General features: G+C 39.0%; 1 long non-coding RNA gene across 2 annotated transcripts in view; it reads left to right on the top strand.

The window, feature by feature from the left end:
- The window catches only part of LOC144638891 (uncharacterized), a 91807-nt gene continuing 72675 nt past the window's right edge, over positions 1 to 19132 (top strand). For both annotated transcript variants that reach the window (XR_013568032.1, XR_013568033.1), the window contains exons 1-4: positions 1 to 37; positions 162 to 232; positions 6285 to 6355; positions 10985 to 11042. This is a non-coding gene — a long non-coding RNA (uncharacterized LOC144638891). The remainder of the gene's footprint in view (positions 38 to 161; positions 233 to 6284; positions 6356 to 10984; positions 11043 to 19132) is intronic.

The raw sequence follows: 19132 nt of genomic DNA, 5'->3' as shown, positions 1-19132 counted from the left end.
ATTTTGGATAAGCGCTGGAAAAACACAGGGTTTAAAAGTTAGTAATTATTTTAGAGGGGTTTCTTATTCTGTTTCCGTCATATAACCGTGAAAATGAAAAAATGATTTACTATTTATCATTGCTTATCATTTACTATATTCGCTGATTTCTTCACAAACAGATGGGGAGCAGAGTGATCTGTGCATGTGCAAGAACTCAAGTGTTGCAGAGTTTTAGTAGTTCGGAGTGTAGGTAAGCTTTTATTAGGAAATTCAGTTCCACATTTAATCTATTTATGGTTTTGTGTGTAATAATACCGGTAAGTGTTTCTTTTCATATTGAGTGGTTTCCAGTGTAACTAAGGTCGAACTTCACATGAGTCGAACCTAAATGCAAATGACCAAAAACAATAGCTTTTACTAATTTGCATTAGGTTCGTCTCGTGTGAAGTTCGACGTTTGGCCTGGCCCTAAGCAACCTTAACATTTTTATCGACTATTTTGCTTGTTTAAAAGCAAAATGGAAAGATATAGTGGGGAAGCTTGTCACTCTCTTACCGAATTCCGCACATAGTTGTTAACTCTCAAGGGACTGTTTTAATTTCTCAAGGGAATATTTTATTTTCTTAAGGGATTACTTTCCGCTGTGGGTGATCAAAGCGTCTCACTCAATAGTAGTGCGTCAACACTTTCGATCTCGTAGAAAAAAACGTGACTTGTCAAATTTACAAACGTTGTTCCTGGGCCAAACGTCAAACTTCACATGAGTCGAACCTAATGCAAATGACCAAAAACAATAGCTTTTACTGATTTGCATTAGGTTCGTCTCATGTGAAGTTTGACGTTTGGCCTGGGCCTTATATAACAATTTAAAAACCTGACTAGCCCAAATCATACATGAAATAACCAATTGAGAATGTTAGTGGTTCAGTGCATGAAGGCAACGCAGTTTTAAACGATTTTTAAAAGAACGCAAATTTGTACTGGTACAAGTCTTTCACACACTAAAGCGTTGCTAATAATTAACCTAAGGCATCTAATTTCGTGACAATTGATTATTTTCTGCTGAGTCGCACAATTCAGAATTGCAACATCATTCAATGCAGGTGTGAAGTGATATTTACAAGTGTTTTTGTAGCCTGTTGTGAAACTACTTCCGGTGAAGCAGTAAAAGTTGAAAATTTTTGCTTCTGTTAGAAGTTTTTCTAATGGCGATGCATTAAAATGCATTGCCATTAGAAAAATAAACAGCAACTTTTTTACTGGAAATGTAGCCGTTAGAAATGGCATGTGTAGCTGTAAGGTAAAAAATAATGCGAGGAGAAGCGGCTTTTGGCAATATCCAAACAAAAATTTACTTCTCAATGTGGGGTAGAGATTGCGTGACGAGACAAAAGGTAACTCTGTCCTGCGTAACCTTTATTGGGAACCCAGCATTAAGCCGAGTTGAAATCTTTTTAACTCGAAAGGAAACAACTATTTTGATTAAAGGCCAACGACAAAGTTTACTATTTTTAACCAAGCCACAGTATATGAGTCGCAAAGCACCCAGCCGTCGCGACTGACAAATACAGCATTTCCTTAGCGAAGATAAAGAAAAATGCTTGAACTGAAGTACAAAGAAACTATTACAATAGTTAAAATTCTTTAAAAGACGTTTGAATTCTTCCATGATATGTTCGAACAACAATGCCCAGGATAAACCTTCTATTCATACTTCATGCAAAATAGTTGGTATCTCGAAGAGATCTTTGACTTTTTGTTGAAGTCGCCATGTTGAAGTGGCGGCGGGTGGGGGGGGGGGGCAGTTGGTGGGGTGTTGTTGTCTCTGGGAATTTTTCTGTTTGAATATACGAGGGTATGGATAGGGGTTCTGCAACCTCAGTTAGGGAGGGTTTATCATTAAAGGACCGAGAGCAAAATCAGCACATTGAGTTTTGGCCAAATTGAACATTGTCACAAACAACTCCAAATTTCGCACGCAAGTTCGTTTACGTGTGCTCAACACTGCCCTGTATTTAATTTTGCTAGTCTTTCCTTCCTTTTTGAAAAAATAACACATGCAAAAAGACAAGGTTTTTGCTGGCGGCATATTAAGGAATTTTCTTTGACAAACGATAAACAAAGGAACCCTTTTGTTCCTTAAAACAATGAAACCAGCAAACGTTTTAAGGATCAAACTATAACTCAAACAACTCTAACCCTAAGGTTAGGGTTAACGTTCCAAGTTAGGGTTTAAGCGCTTAACCCTAAGGCAAAAGCGAACCCCGAGGCTCAGGGCTGGGGTTAGCATTTCAAGTTAGGGTTACAAAATCAAGTTAGGGTTAGCGTTTCAAGTTAGGCTAAAGATCTTAGTCAGCCTTAACCCTAAGATCGCACTTTTCTTGCCGTAAGCTTTCACTCCAGTTTGCTTGCAGTTAGCTTTCACTGCAGTCTGCTTGTGGTTAGCAGTTTTTTGTTGTTTGGGGCAACACTATTTTGATAGGTTTTCTCGATAAAGCGCCTGCACAACACTCAACTTCTGTGACACGTGCACCGTTGATCTTATTTAAGGAACGCCAAGTAAATGGCATGGCGAGCAAAATCACATTGTGCTGGTTTTCCAATTACATCTTGCTTTTGCTTTCAGTAAAGCGCTGTTCGCTCTCCCATCTCCAATCCTTACATTATTACATCACACAATCTACAAGACCCTGCGCGCGTAATAAAGACAAAATCGCACGCATGTTTTGACCGATCCATACGTGCATATTTAATGAGGTAGTGAATACAAATTTGCGATGGGAGGTAGCGCTCCGGGCACTCACAAATATCTTATAATTCTAAAACCAGGTCACTTCTCGGCAACTTTGTCGCGGCAGCATCCAAGCGGACACTGCAAAACTCGCGTTGACAAAGTTCCCGGCAAGAAACTCTCGTTTTAGGCTTATTCTGCCTGGCTCAAAACTACCTTGGTTTGTGCAACGTTGTTCTGGAGCGCTAAACAGCGCTGTTGTACGAAACAAAGGCAGGAACATCCCTCAGTTCTTCGAGCGATGCTGTTAACTTACGGGTATTCAGACTTAATGATGTCCTTCAACCACCTGGCAGCCGCACTTACGCTAAAACTAACCAAAGGCTTTGATTTTCAGGAACAAACGGCCATTTTTTTCTCTTTCCTCTCAGATCACATGACATCTATCACATGACATTGCGTCACAATGAAATGTCCAGTCCTTTTCTTAAAGCGAATCCTCAACATGGCAGCATAGAAACTAAAAACATGGCTCTGACACATTTTTCAACCTCCCCGGACAGTTAAATAACACTAGAAGGAAAGATTTACATGCGATGTGTGGAAAAACTCATACTGCTGGCTGATTGTGGAGAACGTAAGCTTTGGAAAATGCCTTTGTTCTTTGCATACGTAATTTCTGAACAACGAAGCTAGATCCAGCCAATTTGAATACAGATCAATGTTTAGCACACGTAAACGAACTTGCGTGCGAAATTTGGAGTTGTTTGTGACAATGTTCAATTTGGCCAAAACTTGATGTGTTGTTTTTGCTCTCGGTCCTTCAATTTATGTAGAGAGGGAGCTATGTTGATTTTAGATTTTTTCCCTTGCATTTTTTGGAAGCCCCCCCATATTATTTGGTGTGTTTTTTCATGGCCCCCCTCATTGCATTACCCACCACCGTGGGCAAAATACCATGCCCCCCTCCAACCACCTCCACCCATGCAAAAAACCCTGAAGATTAAAACAAGACGTTTTTAGTCCTTAAACACATAGTGACAATTGTTTTATCAGCAAAATTACTAATTATTTAACTAATTATTTGCCGAGATGACTTTCAGCCCGGTATTACATGAGCCCGGTTAGCCGGGCTGGCCCGGTTTGCCGAGATGACTTTCAGCCCGGTTTCAGCTAAATGATCAGAGCACGAATGATCTTGATCACCTTCTTCCGGCAATTTGGTGGTTAAATTTTAGCACTTATGCAGCTGGATGGGTTACTTTACCTGTACATCTTATTTAGAAGGAGTAGCATTGATTTTTTCGTCGGATATTGTGCTCGGAAGAGCCAGCCCGCTTAGCCGGGCTGGCCCGGTGAACGCAATTACATGGAAAATTTTCAGCCCGGCAAGTCGAGATCCCGGCATTGCGATACCGGGATCTCGGCAAACCGGGCTGGCCCGGTTGTCATGTAATCGCGAAGTTGATTTTTGTTGTGTTTAACAGACGTGCCGAGATCTCGGCAAACCGAGTCAGCCCGGCTAACCGGGCCAGCCCGGCTCATGTAATCAGGCCCTCAGTTGTAACATTCACCATGCATTCACAAACCATTAATTTTTCGGGGCAGCCTTGCTTTTTAGTCCGTTGATGTCCTGCCTTACTGGACTTGGGATTGCTTTTTGCTGTACTGGGAACGGATTCATTTCACCAAATTAAACAAACTGGAAGAACTTCTTCTCAACTTCGCGAATTTCAAACGAACTTCGGAAACCGTTCGTGAAAAGTTTTGTGAAACACAATGTAAAAAAAGAAGAAAAAAGAAGGAAAAAAATCAGTCTGCACGGTCTGCAGTCTGCATGGTCTGCGTTTTATACCGACCGCGTTGAAAACCACCACTGCGCATCCGCAAGCTCACTGTCAGCCCGGGCTCAAATTGAAAACGCGATTACATGAGGTTTTTCAGCCCGTTTGCCCGGGCTGAGATTTGCAGCCCGGTTTTTGAGCTGTAATTCGGCCCGGGATACTTTCTTCATGTAATCACAGACGTATTTTTAAGAAAATTTGTTTTGGAAGCTGGACTGAAATCTCAGCCTCAGCAGAGTGCGTTCATTTGATGATTTTTTTGTCAGTTCTTGCACGTCTAGCATCTTTTAAGTCACTGTTATTTTCATTAGTTGCAATTTCATGTTATAAACATTTGAATTAAATCCATAGAATTCTTTATTTGAACAAAATGCAGTCTCTTTGGTTCCAAAACACTTATGAACTAGAGGACCTTGAGCTAAAATTAGCCTTTCTTCAACGTTCCTTATAAATATTCAGACCAAAATTTGGGAGACACAGCTTTTATTAAATTAAGTCAGAAATACAGTAAAAAGAAATACACTTTTGTTCTGTTTAATTCCTTGTCATCAGGTGGGTAATAGGCCCAGGAGGAATCCCATTTGAAAGAAAGGGGGATGCTCGTCGTCTCAGTTAGGGGTGTAAATTTCGGATTTTGGTCTCTCTTATGTTATTCCAGGCAAAATGCCGGTACTTTTAGCCATCAAGGTCTCGTTTAGGGTTGCTCACAAAAAAATATAAAAAAATGTATCAGTTTTAAAATGCTCTAAACTGATATCTTTAAGGGGTAAAAAAAACATGAGTAACGGTCAGATTGGTCTCCTTTAGGGGTTTCATTCAAAATTTTCGACGAGCATTCCTATCTGTTTGAAATGGGAGTCCCTCCTGGGGGATAGGGGGGACACTTGTGTTCTACTAGACATTTTTTCCCCTTTTAGATTTATGTCCTGATGCATGACTTACTTGACTTATGGCCATAAGCCCTAAGTGGGCAAAGGGCCGGATCCTGATGCATGGCCGAAGGGTAATTTCATTGCCAAGTGTGACCATCATAATTATAGCCTGGTTATTTGAACACTATTTTGGACTTGGGGATGGGAATTTTCACGAGCAAAGCTTGTCAAGTTCAACTATTCTTGGGTTGCCTGAGTGTTGCCTTTTTGGGGGAGGAGGGGGTTTTGAAGTTTTGTTTTGATCAGTACATATTTACATACCCTTGGTACAATTTGGTATTTTCTTTTGTTTTGGTTTATGGCAATGAATATAAGACAAAGGAAAGTACCAGTTCTACATCTTTATTTAATTTAAACGGTAAAGTCGTGAGACATCACATCAACTTCTATATAATTGTAACAACGATAATATTGAATGCAGAACAGTGATACATGTATCTAACAATAAATTATTATTCACCGAAGTGGAGGTGAATAGTGTTGGATATTTACCGAGCCCGAAGCGGCCACTAAATATCTACCACGTTCACCAACACTGAGGTGAATAATTGTTTTTAATTAGTATATACCACACAAGTTGAATAACTAGCAGACCAAAACATCACTTACGGTAAATGAAGTGACACGCGAATGCAGTTTGTTTCTCTTTTTTAGTGGGGTCAAATCCAGTGCAAATAGGACTTTCTAAATCGAGTTAAAAGGAGAGTTGAGTTACAGTAAGTGAGGTTAAGTTACCACCTGGTTCATTGGTACTATATCCTTTAAAAAGAATTTGTTTTGTTTATTTCATTTCAGATTCCACTGTTAAAAGCATGATTATTGCTGTTGAGCTTGCAACAAAGAGGGCAGCATTATCAGTTTCTCAGGTATGGATATCATTTAACATTAATTTTATTAAAGTCCAACCCTCCAAGTTAAGACCATATCAGTCGCCATGGCGACTAAATTGGAACTGAAGTCGTCAGCCTGGTGACTAAAATTGAGAAAAGGGATTGAAAGAGTGAGCCTGATTTAGCGACTAAAATTTTTCACTGGCGACCAAACTTGAGCAGTTGGTGGCCAAAGGGCCACTTAGGAAAAAAAAAATGAAGGGTTTATATACTGTATGTTTTCCAAAAAAATGGTGGCTTACTACATTTCCACCTAAATTTAAAGTTTTTGTTAAATTTCATTTTGCAGTGTACATTATTTACACTGTGCGTGTACACTTAATTTTTATTGCGGATTTCATTGAAATGCGAACTCTGAAATCAAAATCCAACTAACGAATGCGTTTTTCGCTGCCGTCAATCATAATTACGGCGACAGCAAACGAACCATGAAAAACAAAAACAAAATGGATCGAAATCCACCAATCACAACTGAGAGTTGTGATCTTTTGACCTGGTTGAAGTGAGCTTCTGTTTCCTGAGAGGTCCGCTAAGTTGATTGACGGCAGCAAAAAGCGTAAACCGTTGGTTGAGGATCGAATGTCAGAGTTCACATTTCAGTGAAAACCGCAATAATAGCAAAGTAATTATTTATTATGATCGACAAAGGAGAATGCATTCCTAACTTTGTGTGGTGTCCTGTACACATACTGGGTGTCCTGCATATGTCACCAGGGGAGATTTTGGAGTTAGTAAAAATGCATCACTTTCATGTTATCGGTAAAGGTAAAAGGTAAAGCCTGCTGTCGAGCCAAGTGGCTCATCAGGCTGGAGCTTATCCCGGTTTCTGTAGCATAAAGCGGCTAGGAGTATTGCTACTCCCCCCTGGATGGGATGCTAGTCCATCGCAGGGCTACCCCCCAGCAGTAAATTCGCCGGTACCCATTTATACACCTGGGTGGAGAGAGGCACTATGAGAGTAAAGTGTTTTGCCTAAGAATCCAACACAATGACCCCGGCCAGGTCTCGAACCCGGACCGCTCGATCTGGAGTCCGGCGCACTAACCATTAGGCCGCCGCGCCTCCCATACTTTCATGTTATCAACCTCGTTTAAATGCATATACACACATGGAATCACAGCACATGACATCGCACACATCAAATTGACAAATTAAATTTTACTTACTCTCATTTCAAACTAGTCTTAATGTTGAAAATGGTTTATCAAAGTCTTAGGAATGTATGTGCGATATCTGGTGAATACATCACAACAGGAAATTGTCATTTGTAATGCTGTTTTGGTGAGTCATGTTAAAGAAAGCGCGTCCTCACTCCTGATCAGTCATTGTAAACAGCAGACAACTCGGTATTCTTGGTTTTCATGTTACGTCATAAAATTCTGAAATCAAAATTCACTAGGCCTGCTAAATTTTCGTTGTCATTAGGCGAAAGATAAACTAAAAATAAATATTTTTGCAAATTTCCAGATCGATAGTGTCATTCGTTTTTAAAACAGAGCATTTTGAATATTTGAGTTCTCCGTCGTATGTGACATCAAGCTGAGTGCCGTGACAAAGCTGTTTTGTTTGAAAAAAGGCCTTTCCTTTCCATTTTGTGCAGAATGAACATTTCAGATATAATCAGTGGTGATTATGTGGAAGTGTACTAGCTCTTTAGCCAAGGATGGCCGCTGTTGTAAACAGAATTGAGTTCCAGATGGTTTCTCTGACATCACGGCGGCCATTACTGTGTCCCTCGGCAGGACACAGTTATGGCGGCTCCATACTTAGCTTTATAAATTTGCATGGAAAGGTTCAGAAAATAACTCGCGAACGGTACACCGCACAGACCCGAAACTTGGAGAAAGTGTTTATCTATTTATCATCTATAATATTTGAAATTCATAGCTTCTGTAGTTGAATGGTTTTGAATTTTTTTTTTTTTTTGATTGCGTGACAGTGAAAACCAGCAATAGATTTCTTTCGTGGCACACTTGCAGCCCATATAAACAATTTGGTATATAGGTTTTGAGGCATACTTGCCACCGAGTTAAACCACTCGGTAGATTTATTTTGGAACCACAGGCTGTGATGCAGCGGCAATTGTGCCACAAAATAAATCTACTGAGATGCTTAGCTCAGCGGCATGTGTGCCACACTGTAAATCATTATTCTATTGAATCAATTGTTTTCAGTCTTGGCGGCTCCGCTCAGTTGTGCCATTTCATCATGTGTGATTTTGACACATGCCAAGCCTGTACATTGTATGTCAATTGTGTAAAGCGTAAGGATTAAGGCACACAAGAAGGTAGCTCTGAAAAGATTTGTTGTTTGTGACAGACATTTTGGCAGCCTGAGCAAAGTCACCAGTCCTTTAGAGTTAATTCAAAAGTTGTTCAAGTCAGTTTACGGTGTTATAAACCTGACCCCCCAGTCCTTTATTTGAAACTGATTGGCCTGTCTTCCCAGGGGGGTACTCCGCCTTGTAAATGATGGGGATGATCGAATGGAGGCAAAACTCAGGACCCAAAAAAATCCCTTAGTCTTCCGACATTACCCAAAAAAAATCCCTGGACCAAAAATAACCCTGAAAAAAATCCCTTGTCAAATTACCCCTAAATTGCCAGAAGGGGCAAAAACGCTCGAGTTTGATTATTCATTATACTATAAATACGCCAAGGCACTTTAGTTTGTTCTTAATACCTAAAAAAATCCCCTATTTGAATCAAGTCACCCAAAAAAATACTTGCCAAATTTTCCAACCCAAAAAAATCCCGGAATCGAAAATTTCAAACCCAAAAAAATCCTTCGATCATCCCCGTCATTTACAAGCCGGAGTACCCCCCTGGGCCTGTCTTATCATTGTGCTATATGCTGCAAGACTCATATACAGTTCTTGAACACTGATTGATCAGTTATTAAAGCAACTTTTGATCCATCTGTTGTTATAAATAATTAAGTTGTTGTGTTTGAGGGCCAGTAAATTCGCCCGTACCCATATAACAGTATGAAAGTACTTACACGCAGTGCTGACAAATCGGTAAACTATCAATTTTTAAATTGGCAAATTCAATATTCAATCCCCAATAATTCAAAAACCCCGTAACTCAAGCTGCCTTTCGTTTCCCTTCAGAGTTCAAATCGCCAGGGTTCCACGCTAAACCCTTTGTTTCTATAGTTGTGCTCAATGTCACGCTTAACATGTGATTTAACATGCTAAAACACTCAAAAACATGCTAGAATTTCAACACTAGGAACTCATTACACAAAGTAATTAAAAAACTTTAGCAAAGGAAAAAGAAGCTCTGAGTGTGTGGAGGCAAGCGTGGCCGAGTGGTTTGGGGCGCTGGTGTTATAAACCGAAGGTCCCCGGTTCAAGACCTGCCCCTGCCACTAGCTGGACTTGTTTCTCGGTTGTCCCGAGTTCAAATCCTCGACCACGCTTTGTATATAGCTAACTGGTCTGCCTCCTGCCAGTTGGGATTTTTAACCTTGTTATGTTCATTTAAAATTATTTGTTATTTTTACACGTATTTGTGCTACATTTTCTTGTGTGTGTACATGGTATGATTTTGTCCCTGCTACATGTACAGGTTGTGGGAGGCGCGGTGGCCTAATGGTTAGCGCGCTCGACTCCGAGTCGAACGGCCCGGGTTTGAAGCCTGGCCGGGGCGCTGCATTGTGTTCTTGGGCAAGACACTTTACTCTCAGTGCCTCTCTCCACCCAGGTGTACCGGCGAATTTACTGCTGGCGGGTAACCCTGGGATGGACTAGCATCCCATCCAGGGGGGAGTAGCAATACTCCTAGTCGCTTAATGCTACGGAAACCGGGATAAGCTCCGGCTGTATGAGCCTCATGGCTCGGACACAGAGTCTTTACCTTTTTTTTTTACCTTTACTGTCCATCTGCAGAGTGGTATACAAAAGCTTTGGTAGTTTCCTTTGTTTTGTTGTATGGAAATATATGATGATGTATATAAGAAAATAAGAGACCAGATTGTACCCCTAGCCTGCAAATACAGCCGCCTCTCATTCGCGTCCCGCGTTGCGGGACGCGAATTGTACCCCCAACCTGGGTAAAATTGAACCACAATAGTGATGTAATCCCTGGGGTGGGGATTACTCCCATATATGAGCTATAGGTATGTGGCGCCGTGAAGGGTATGGCTTTGAAGCAGTTTAGTCTTGGAAATGGGTATAGAAATCGGAGAGTTTTGGTCTAGAATATGGTATCATTTGCCAGAAAACTGATCAGTGGTTTCAGGAATTACAGCAAGTGACCACTTTTAATTTATTCACATTCTTTTGTGCAGATTTAATCCAATCAAAAGCCGTGGATAGCTTGCAGTTGACTTCTGATTGGATTAAATCTGCACGAAAGAATGTGAATAAATTAAAAGTGGTCACACATTTGGGCGCCTTGCTGTAAGTTCAAAATTGGAATAGAAACTCAGAATGGAAAGAGACTTACCTAAATGTAGAGAAAATCTTCTTGGGAATGTTGTTAACAATTAATATTTTCCATTTATAACAATCTATGGTCAGTGTAGAACAACTTGACATTAAAGAAATTAAATAATTGAAATCCTTAATTTTATTTATGTAGTTTCTTTCTTTCGTTTCAGATTCCGGCATTGTTGCCAGGAGCATGATTGCTGTGATTTAAGCTTGAAACACAGTCAGGTCAGTGATATCAGTTGCTCAGGTATATATGGAAATCTTTTAACTTTTTATTTATAATAAAATTAATACTGCATGCATGTTTGTTATGGTGGCTCACTAAATTTCCATGTGTAGTACATAAAGTTTGTTTTTGTGCTCTGAGTGCAGGGCCAAAAACATTGCTGGTTTTCATTGTCACACAATCAAAAAATAAATTCGAAATCATTCAACTACAGAAGCTACATGTATGAATTTCAAATATTATAGCCGATAAATAGGTTAACAATTTCTCCAAGTTTCAGGTCTGTCTTTTGTACCATTCGCGAGTTATTTTCCTAACTCTTTCACACAAATTTATTAAGCTTAGTATGGAGACACCATATTTGTGTCCTTCCAAGGGACACAAATATGGTTAAAGAGAAAACCATCTGGTACTCAATTTTGTTTACAACAGCGACAATCAGACTTTCGCTCATAAGCTACTACACTTTTGTACACTTTCACATAAACACAACTTATAATATCTGGAATGTTCAATCTGCTGAAAATGTAAAAACTGTTTTTTAAACAAAACAGCAAACAAGGCACAGAGCTTGATGTCACATACGATGGAGAGTTCAAATATTCAAAATGCTTTGTTTAAAAACAAATGACACTATGATAATCGTTATGGAAATTTGCAAAAATATATATTTTTAGTCTATCTTACGCCTTATAACAATGAAAATTTAGCAGGCCTAGTAAATTTTGATTTCAGGATTTTATGACGTAACATGAAAACCAAGACTATTTACACCCTGGAAGAACATCAACTCTATTACTTTTTTAATAATTTCAGAGGGCATTTAGTTAAGGAATGAAAAACAGTAAGCGATATCTTTAACACTGCCATTGCGAGTCGGCGTTAATTTCTGATTGAAAACTAGGTTTAAAAGTTTACAAAACTCAGCAGAAAACTGCAAAATTACTCAAAACAATCTTTGCTTGAAAAGGAAATTTCAAAATTCTATTAGTAGCAAAGAAATAGGTGCCATTAGAAGTGTTTGAACTGGCAGTTTCGGAATATGCCTGAAATTCAACTGAGTGAGTTTCGCTTGACGAAGACAAACTTACATTCACTTCGCGACCTGAATTCTTCTTTAGTTTCTGTAATTCCTCTTCAACTAGCTGAGAACACTGAGAATTTGCTTCCCCATTCTGTCCTTCAACTATTTTGTCATAAGATGATAAAGCTCAAAAACAGTTTGCAATGCAGATAGAAGTGTTGCGACTCTTATGCCAGCTTTTGCCAGCCAGCAAGAAAACGGGTTGTCCTAAAACCCGGAATGCCGGAAATCCGGATAAGAAAGCCTGGAATCCTAAAACCCGGAATGACCTTTTTTGTGTACGTCTTTTCAAGATAAATACGTGGAAATATGTTATTTTTTTGGGAAATTGGAAGTTTGTTACGAGTTTCCAATTACGTTGCGAGTTAGCGAATCAAATTGTCAATTTCGATACCTGAAGTTCCCAACTTCGGCCCGATTTAGCTAGCTGAGGAGAAACAAAACATGTTGTTTCAAAGTCATGGGCAGGAGCCCATTACTAGTAATGGGCTCCTGGTCATGGCGATATCCGAACTCAGTGATTTTAAAGGATACAAGTTGCAGCGGGAATATTCCAGCGATTCTTGCGGCTCAAGTTGCAAAACACTTGTTTGAACAAATAGTCGACGTCAATAAAAACATTACATTGTTTTTAACTTGTGCAGATTAAAACCTTCTGTAGTTATGTTTTCAATAAGGGCTTTGCTACGCTTAATCGTTGGGAAAAAGCCATAAAAATAAAAATATAAAAGGCTCACAAACTTTAAATCAATGTTTAGCGAGCCGCAAACATGCATGTTGGCGTGACAAATTAGTCGTCCCTGTCGTTTCGCTTCGGCTTCGATTAAAATCAACTTTATGTAAAGATGGGTAAACCATACATCCAGTTTCACCCGGCTATCAAACGCAAAAGACTTAAAAATTTAGATTATACCTCGCAAAAAGCGTAAAAAATATATTTTTGTACAAAAACGGAAAATTTGTATACCTGGCACGAAATTGGATAGAAAATTTTGGTGGAGTTTTTTCTGTATCTCGACTAGCTCGACTTCCTTTACATTAAGTTATTCTGTACGTTATTAGTCCTGTTTTAGTAACATTCCGGTTGATCTGTAAGTACTCAACTATACTCGATTCACTCTCAACCACAATAAAGTCTATTAGACCATCAAAACTCTTCTCACATCATCTTGATTGAACCCTACCACATGATAAAAGGTTTTCTCAATTCTACACAACTACTAACATCACATCTTTACTCTTATCATCTCGAGTAAACTTTTTACTCTTATCTCTCAAGTCAAATATACCACATAACAACTTTTCTCAACTCGTCTCAACTCTACTACACCATTACAACTTTTTTCAACTCGACGCAATACGTGAATACCCAACTGTTGTACCCTTAGCTACTCTGCTGGACACCACTTGAATCTGTTTTACTATCATGTACTCTACTCCCGCATCTACGTACATGTACGCCACTTGACTGAACTCATCTCTACTAGTAAGATTACACTCTGTTCTACTCTACTCTACTAACAATATTCTAGTCGTCTCTACTTTACGATTCTCGATTGAACTGGTCTCTACTCTCAACACTTCTTTATTCGTCTCCGCCACGCTACTGTACGTTAATATAAGCTTATGTGACTGTTCTCGTCTCTATTCCACTCGACTCAACTGTACTCTACTGTACTGTACTCTACTTTGCTCTAGTCTACTATACTTGATTCGAGTCTACTATACTATTACGCTACTTTACTCTACTCTACTCTAGTATAATATACTTTATTCGAGTCTACTCTTCCGGACGCTTCTTTACGCGACTCAACTCTACTCTGCTATATTTGATTCGAGTTTACTCTACTGTAGGCTACTCGACTCAACTAAACTCGACTCGACTCTACTGGTCTCGACTCTACTCTGTACTCTACTTGACTTGACTCGACTCTACTCCCCTTGACTCAACTCTACCCTTCTCCACCCTACTCTTCTCGACTGTACTCGACTCGACTACGGCCCTACGTTTTCATTCTAAACTTTACGATTTACAGCCCTACGTTTTAATTCTTAACTCTAAACTTCTCGGGCCCTACGTTTTAATTCTAAACTTTACGCTTTTACGGCTCTACCTTTTCATTCTAAACTTTACGCTTTTACGGACCTACGTTTTCATTCTTAACTGTAAATTTCTACGGCTCTATGTTTTTATTCCTGAACTTTACGCTTTTACGGCTCTACCTTTTCATTCTAAACTTTACGCTTTTACGGCCCTACGTTTTCATTCTCAACTCTCCATTTCTACGGCCCCACGTTTTCATTCTAAACCTTACGCTTTTACGGCTCTACCTTTTCATTCTAAACTTAACGCTTTTACGGCCCTGCGTTTTCATTCTTAACTGTACATTTCTACCGCTCTACGTTTTCATTCCAAACTTTACGCTTTTACGGCTCTACCTTTTCAATCTAAACTTTACGCTTTTACGGACCTACGTTTTCATTCTAAAGTGTACATTTCTACGGCTCTACGTTTTTATTCTAAACTTAACGTTTTTACGGCCATACGTTTTCATTCTAAACTTAACGCTTTTACGGCTCTACCTTTTCATTCTAAACTGTACATTTCTACGGATCTACGTTTTTATTCTAAACTTAACGCTTTTACGGCCATACGTTTTCATTCTAAAGTGTACATTTCTACGGAACTACGTTTTTATTCTAAACTTAACGCTTTTACGGCTCTACGTTTTCATTCTTAACTGTACATTTCTACGGAACTACGTTTTTATTCTAAACTTAACGCTTTTACGGCTCTACGTTTTCATTCTAAACTGTACATTTCTACGGATCTACGTTTTTATTCTAATCTTAACGTTTTTACGGCCCTGCGTTTTCATTCTAAACTGTACATTTCTACGGATCTACGTTTTTATTCTAATCTTAACGGTTTTACGGCCCTACGTTTTCATTCTAAACTGTACATTTCTACGGCTCTACGTTTTGATTCAAAACTTGTCGTTTTTACGGTCCTACGTTTTCATTCTAAACTGTACATTTCTACGGCTGTACGTTTTTATTCTAAACTTAACGCTTTTACGGCCATAGGTTTTCAATCTAAACTGTACATTTCTACGGCTCTACGTTTTTATTCTAAACTTAACGCTTTTACGGCCCTGCGTTTTCATTCTAAACTGTACATTTCTACGGCTCTACGTTTTTATTCTAAACTTAACGCTTTTACGGCCATACGTTTTCATTCTAAACTGTACATTTCTACGGATCTACGTTTTTATTCCAAACTTAACGCTTTTACGGCCATACATTTTCATTCTAAACTGTACATTTCTACGGATCTACGTTTTTATTCTAAACCTAACGCTTTTACGGCCATACGTTTTCATTCTAAACTGTACATTTCTACGGATCTACGTTTTTATTCTAAACCTAACGCTTTTACGGCCATACGTTTTCATTATTTCTACGGATCTACGTTTTTATTCTAAACTTAACGCTTTTACGGCCATACGTTTTCATTCTAAACTGTACATTTCTACGGATCTACATTTTTATTCTAAACTTAACGCTTTTACGGCCCTGCGTTTTCATTCTAAACTGTACATTTCTACGGATCTACGTTTTTATTCTAAACTTAACGCTTTTACGGCCATGCGTTTTCATTCTAAACTGTACATTTCTACGGATCTACGTTTTTATTCTAAACTTAACGCTTTTACGGCCATGCGTTTTCATTCTAAACTGTACATTTCTACGGATCTACATTTTTATTTTAAACTTAACGCTTTTACGGCCATGCGTTTTCATTCTAAACTGTACATTTCTACGGCTGTACGTTTTTATTCTAAACTTAACGCTTTTACGGCCATGCGTTTTCATTCTTAACTGTACATTTCTACGGCTCTACGTTTTTATTCTAAACTTTACGCTTTTACGGCCCTGCGTTTTCATTCTAAACTGTACATTTCTACGGCTCTTCGTTTTTTTTCTAAACTTAACGCTTTTACGGCCCTACGTTTTCATTCTAAACTGTACATTTCTACGGCTCTACGTTTTTATTCTAAACTTAACGCTTTTACGGCCCTGCGTTTTCATTCTAAACTGTACATTTCTACGGCTCTACGTTTTTATTCTAAACTTAACGCTTTTACGGCTCTACGTTTTCATTCTAAACTGTACATTTCTACGGCTGTTCGTTTTTATTCTAAACTTGACGTTTTTACGGCCCTGCGTTTCATTCTTAACTGTACATTTTTACGGATCTACGTTTTTATTCTAAACTTAACGCTTTTACGGCCCTACTTTTTCATTCTAAACTTTACACTTCTAAAGCCCTACTTTTTCATTCTAAACTTTACACTTCCACGGCCCTACGTTTTCATTCTAAACTTTACACTTCTAAGGCTCTACGTTTTCATTTTAAACTTTGCACTTCTACGGCCCTACGTTTTCATTCTAGACTTTACACTTCTACGGCTCTACGTTTTCGTTCTAAACTTTAGTGCATTTCATTCTTAACTCTACACTTCTACCGCCCTACGTTTTAATTCTTAACTTAACACTTTACACTTCTACGTCCCTACGCCGGTTTTCCTTCTAAACTTTACTCTTTTACGGCCCTACGAGTCGTGTCGAGTCGAGTCGAGTCGAGATGGAGTAGAGTAGAGTGGTGTACAGTACAGTAGTATAGAGTAGTGTCGAGTAGAGTAGAGTCGAGAAGAGAAGCGTATAGTAGAGTGGAGTAGAGTAGAGTGGTGTAGAGTACAGTAGTATAACGTAAAGTGGAGTAGAGTCGAGTCGAGTTGAGTCGAGTCGAGTCGAGGTGGAGTAGAGTAGAGTGGTGTAGTGTACAGTTGTATAGAGTAGAGTCGAGTGGAGTCGAGTAGAGTAGAGGTGAAGTAGAGTAGAGTACAATGGTGTAGAGTACAGCAGTATAAAGTAGAGAGGAGTAGAGTAGAATAGAGTAGAGCAGTGAAGTAAAGAATGTAGCGGAGAAGATTGTAGCAGAGAAGAGTGGTGGTAATAGATCCTTATAATTCTCTCTGTGGACTAGTATTCCTATATCCCTTTTATATAGGCTTTGATTGGCCGGTCGAGTTAGTCGAGGCAAAAAAAACTCCACCAAAATATCGTATCCAATTTTGGGACACATTTGAAAATTTGACCAAATATCTGCCTGCATAAAATTCATTTATCGGCAAATTACTTGCGTGATCGCTGGTGCGAAACATTGTCTGACACTTCAACTGAATTATTGCTTCCATCATCAAGCGACGAATATCGACGGTATTTGATTGATACCCATTTTCGAAAGGACGCGTTCATGCTTAGATGCAATAGACGGTATGTGAATGTAATGCTTCCACTCACTATCAGTCAGAATATTGATCAGAAGGTTGTTATTGCTTGTTCGTCAAACAAATATTGTGCAACTTGAGCCACAAGAATCACTGGAATATTCCCGCCGCAACTTGTTTCCTTGTTCCTTTAATATCATTGAGTTCAGATATCGCCATGACTTTGAAACAATATGTTTTGCTTCTCCTCAACTAGCTAAATTGCGAAGTTCAGTCGGGCCGAAGTTGGGAACCGGAACTTTGTATCGAAATTGACAATTTGAGTCGCTAACTCGCAACGTAATTGAAAACTCGTAACAAACTTCCAATTTCCCAAAAAATAACATATTTCCACGTATTTATCTTGAAAAGACGTACACAAAAAAGGTCATTCCGGGTTTTAGGATTCCGGGCTTTCTTATCCGGATTTCCGGCATTCCGGTTTTCCGGGTTTCCGGCATTCCGGGTTTTAGGACAACCCCAAGAAAACAGTGCGAATATTTGAATGGTTTTTAGTTCCGATTGGCTGGCTCCGTTATTTTCTTGTTTCTGATTTGTCTATGGCAGCAGGCTAATTGAGCCCACCGAATTCTCCATTTTAGCCCGCAAATTACGCCACAATGCCCGATGAAATGATTATAACAATTTATTGCTTTTACTTGGTTTCAGATTTTGTTTCACATTAGAACTTTTGCTTCAACATCAAACATTTAATTACATGTATGCTATTGCCTGACAGTTTGTGAAAAGAAGATTGTCTTTCTTTAATTGCATTTTGATAAAATAAAGCTCATCATCATCATCATCATTGCCTATAGCCACCTTTAGATTGAAATATATTACAGCAATAATTATGATAAGCATAGGCGTACGAGGCGGGGGGCGAGGGGGGCTGCAGCCCCTCCAGTGCCAAAATTTTTCGGGCAAAATGGTTAGAATTCGGGCAACAAGCCTAGGAAAAAATAGAAAATAAGCCGACAAATCTCAACATTATGTTCAAAACGAGTTACATCAACAGAAAAAGTATTGGAAATATACCGAACTTTGTGGTTCAAAAGTTATCTGCTTTTGTTTCCTCTCGAACATTGATCATGTTCGATTTTTCTCGCAAATTCTGCGTGATCCCTCAGTTTGTTTCAGTTTCAATTATTTTGAAGTGAGTGAAAAATTGGCGAGGGCGACCAGAAGTTAGGATTTTCCATAGCTTGAGTGTTTGCGCACGGTGAATCCAGTGTAAGACCTTGAAACAAAGTCGTTACAAATGCGATGAAGCTAATGCTTTTGACTCAAATGTAAGTTCTAAGGACTAGTTCAAAACTTTCGACGAAATGTTTTAACTCATTTATCTCTGAATTTCTCACACGCTTTTGTATTTCTCTCAAGTGGAGGAAAAACAATGTAAAATTGGCTCCCCAAAAATACCTTAATTTTTTTTTTAACTAGAGTGAATAAATAAAATATTTCCGAAGAAAAATGATTCAGTACATTGACATCTTCGGGCAATGCCACGAAATTAATTAAGAACTATCATTTCCCTTAACCAAGTAGGCAAAGTTTGTACACAATTATTTCAATGAGCGTTTTGTTGTCCGTTTTATATGCCTCTTAATTCGGCTTTCAACGCATGTCATTTTTTTTTTTCGGGCAGTTAGGTCTCCCCTAGGTCTGAAGG

The sequence above is a fragment of the Oculina patagonica genome, chromosome 14 (genome assembly GCF_052425735.1).
Source record: "Oculina patagonica isolate OP01 chromosome 14, crgOcupat, whole genome shotgun sequence".
NCBI lineage: Eukaryota > Metazoa > Cnidaria > Anthozoa > Scleractinia > Oculinidae > Oculina > Oculina patagonica.
The sequence above is the reverse complement of the archived record's forward strand: the minus strand, read 5'-3'. Positions and strand labels throughout refer to the sequence as shown.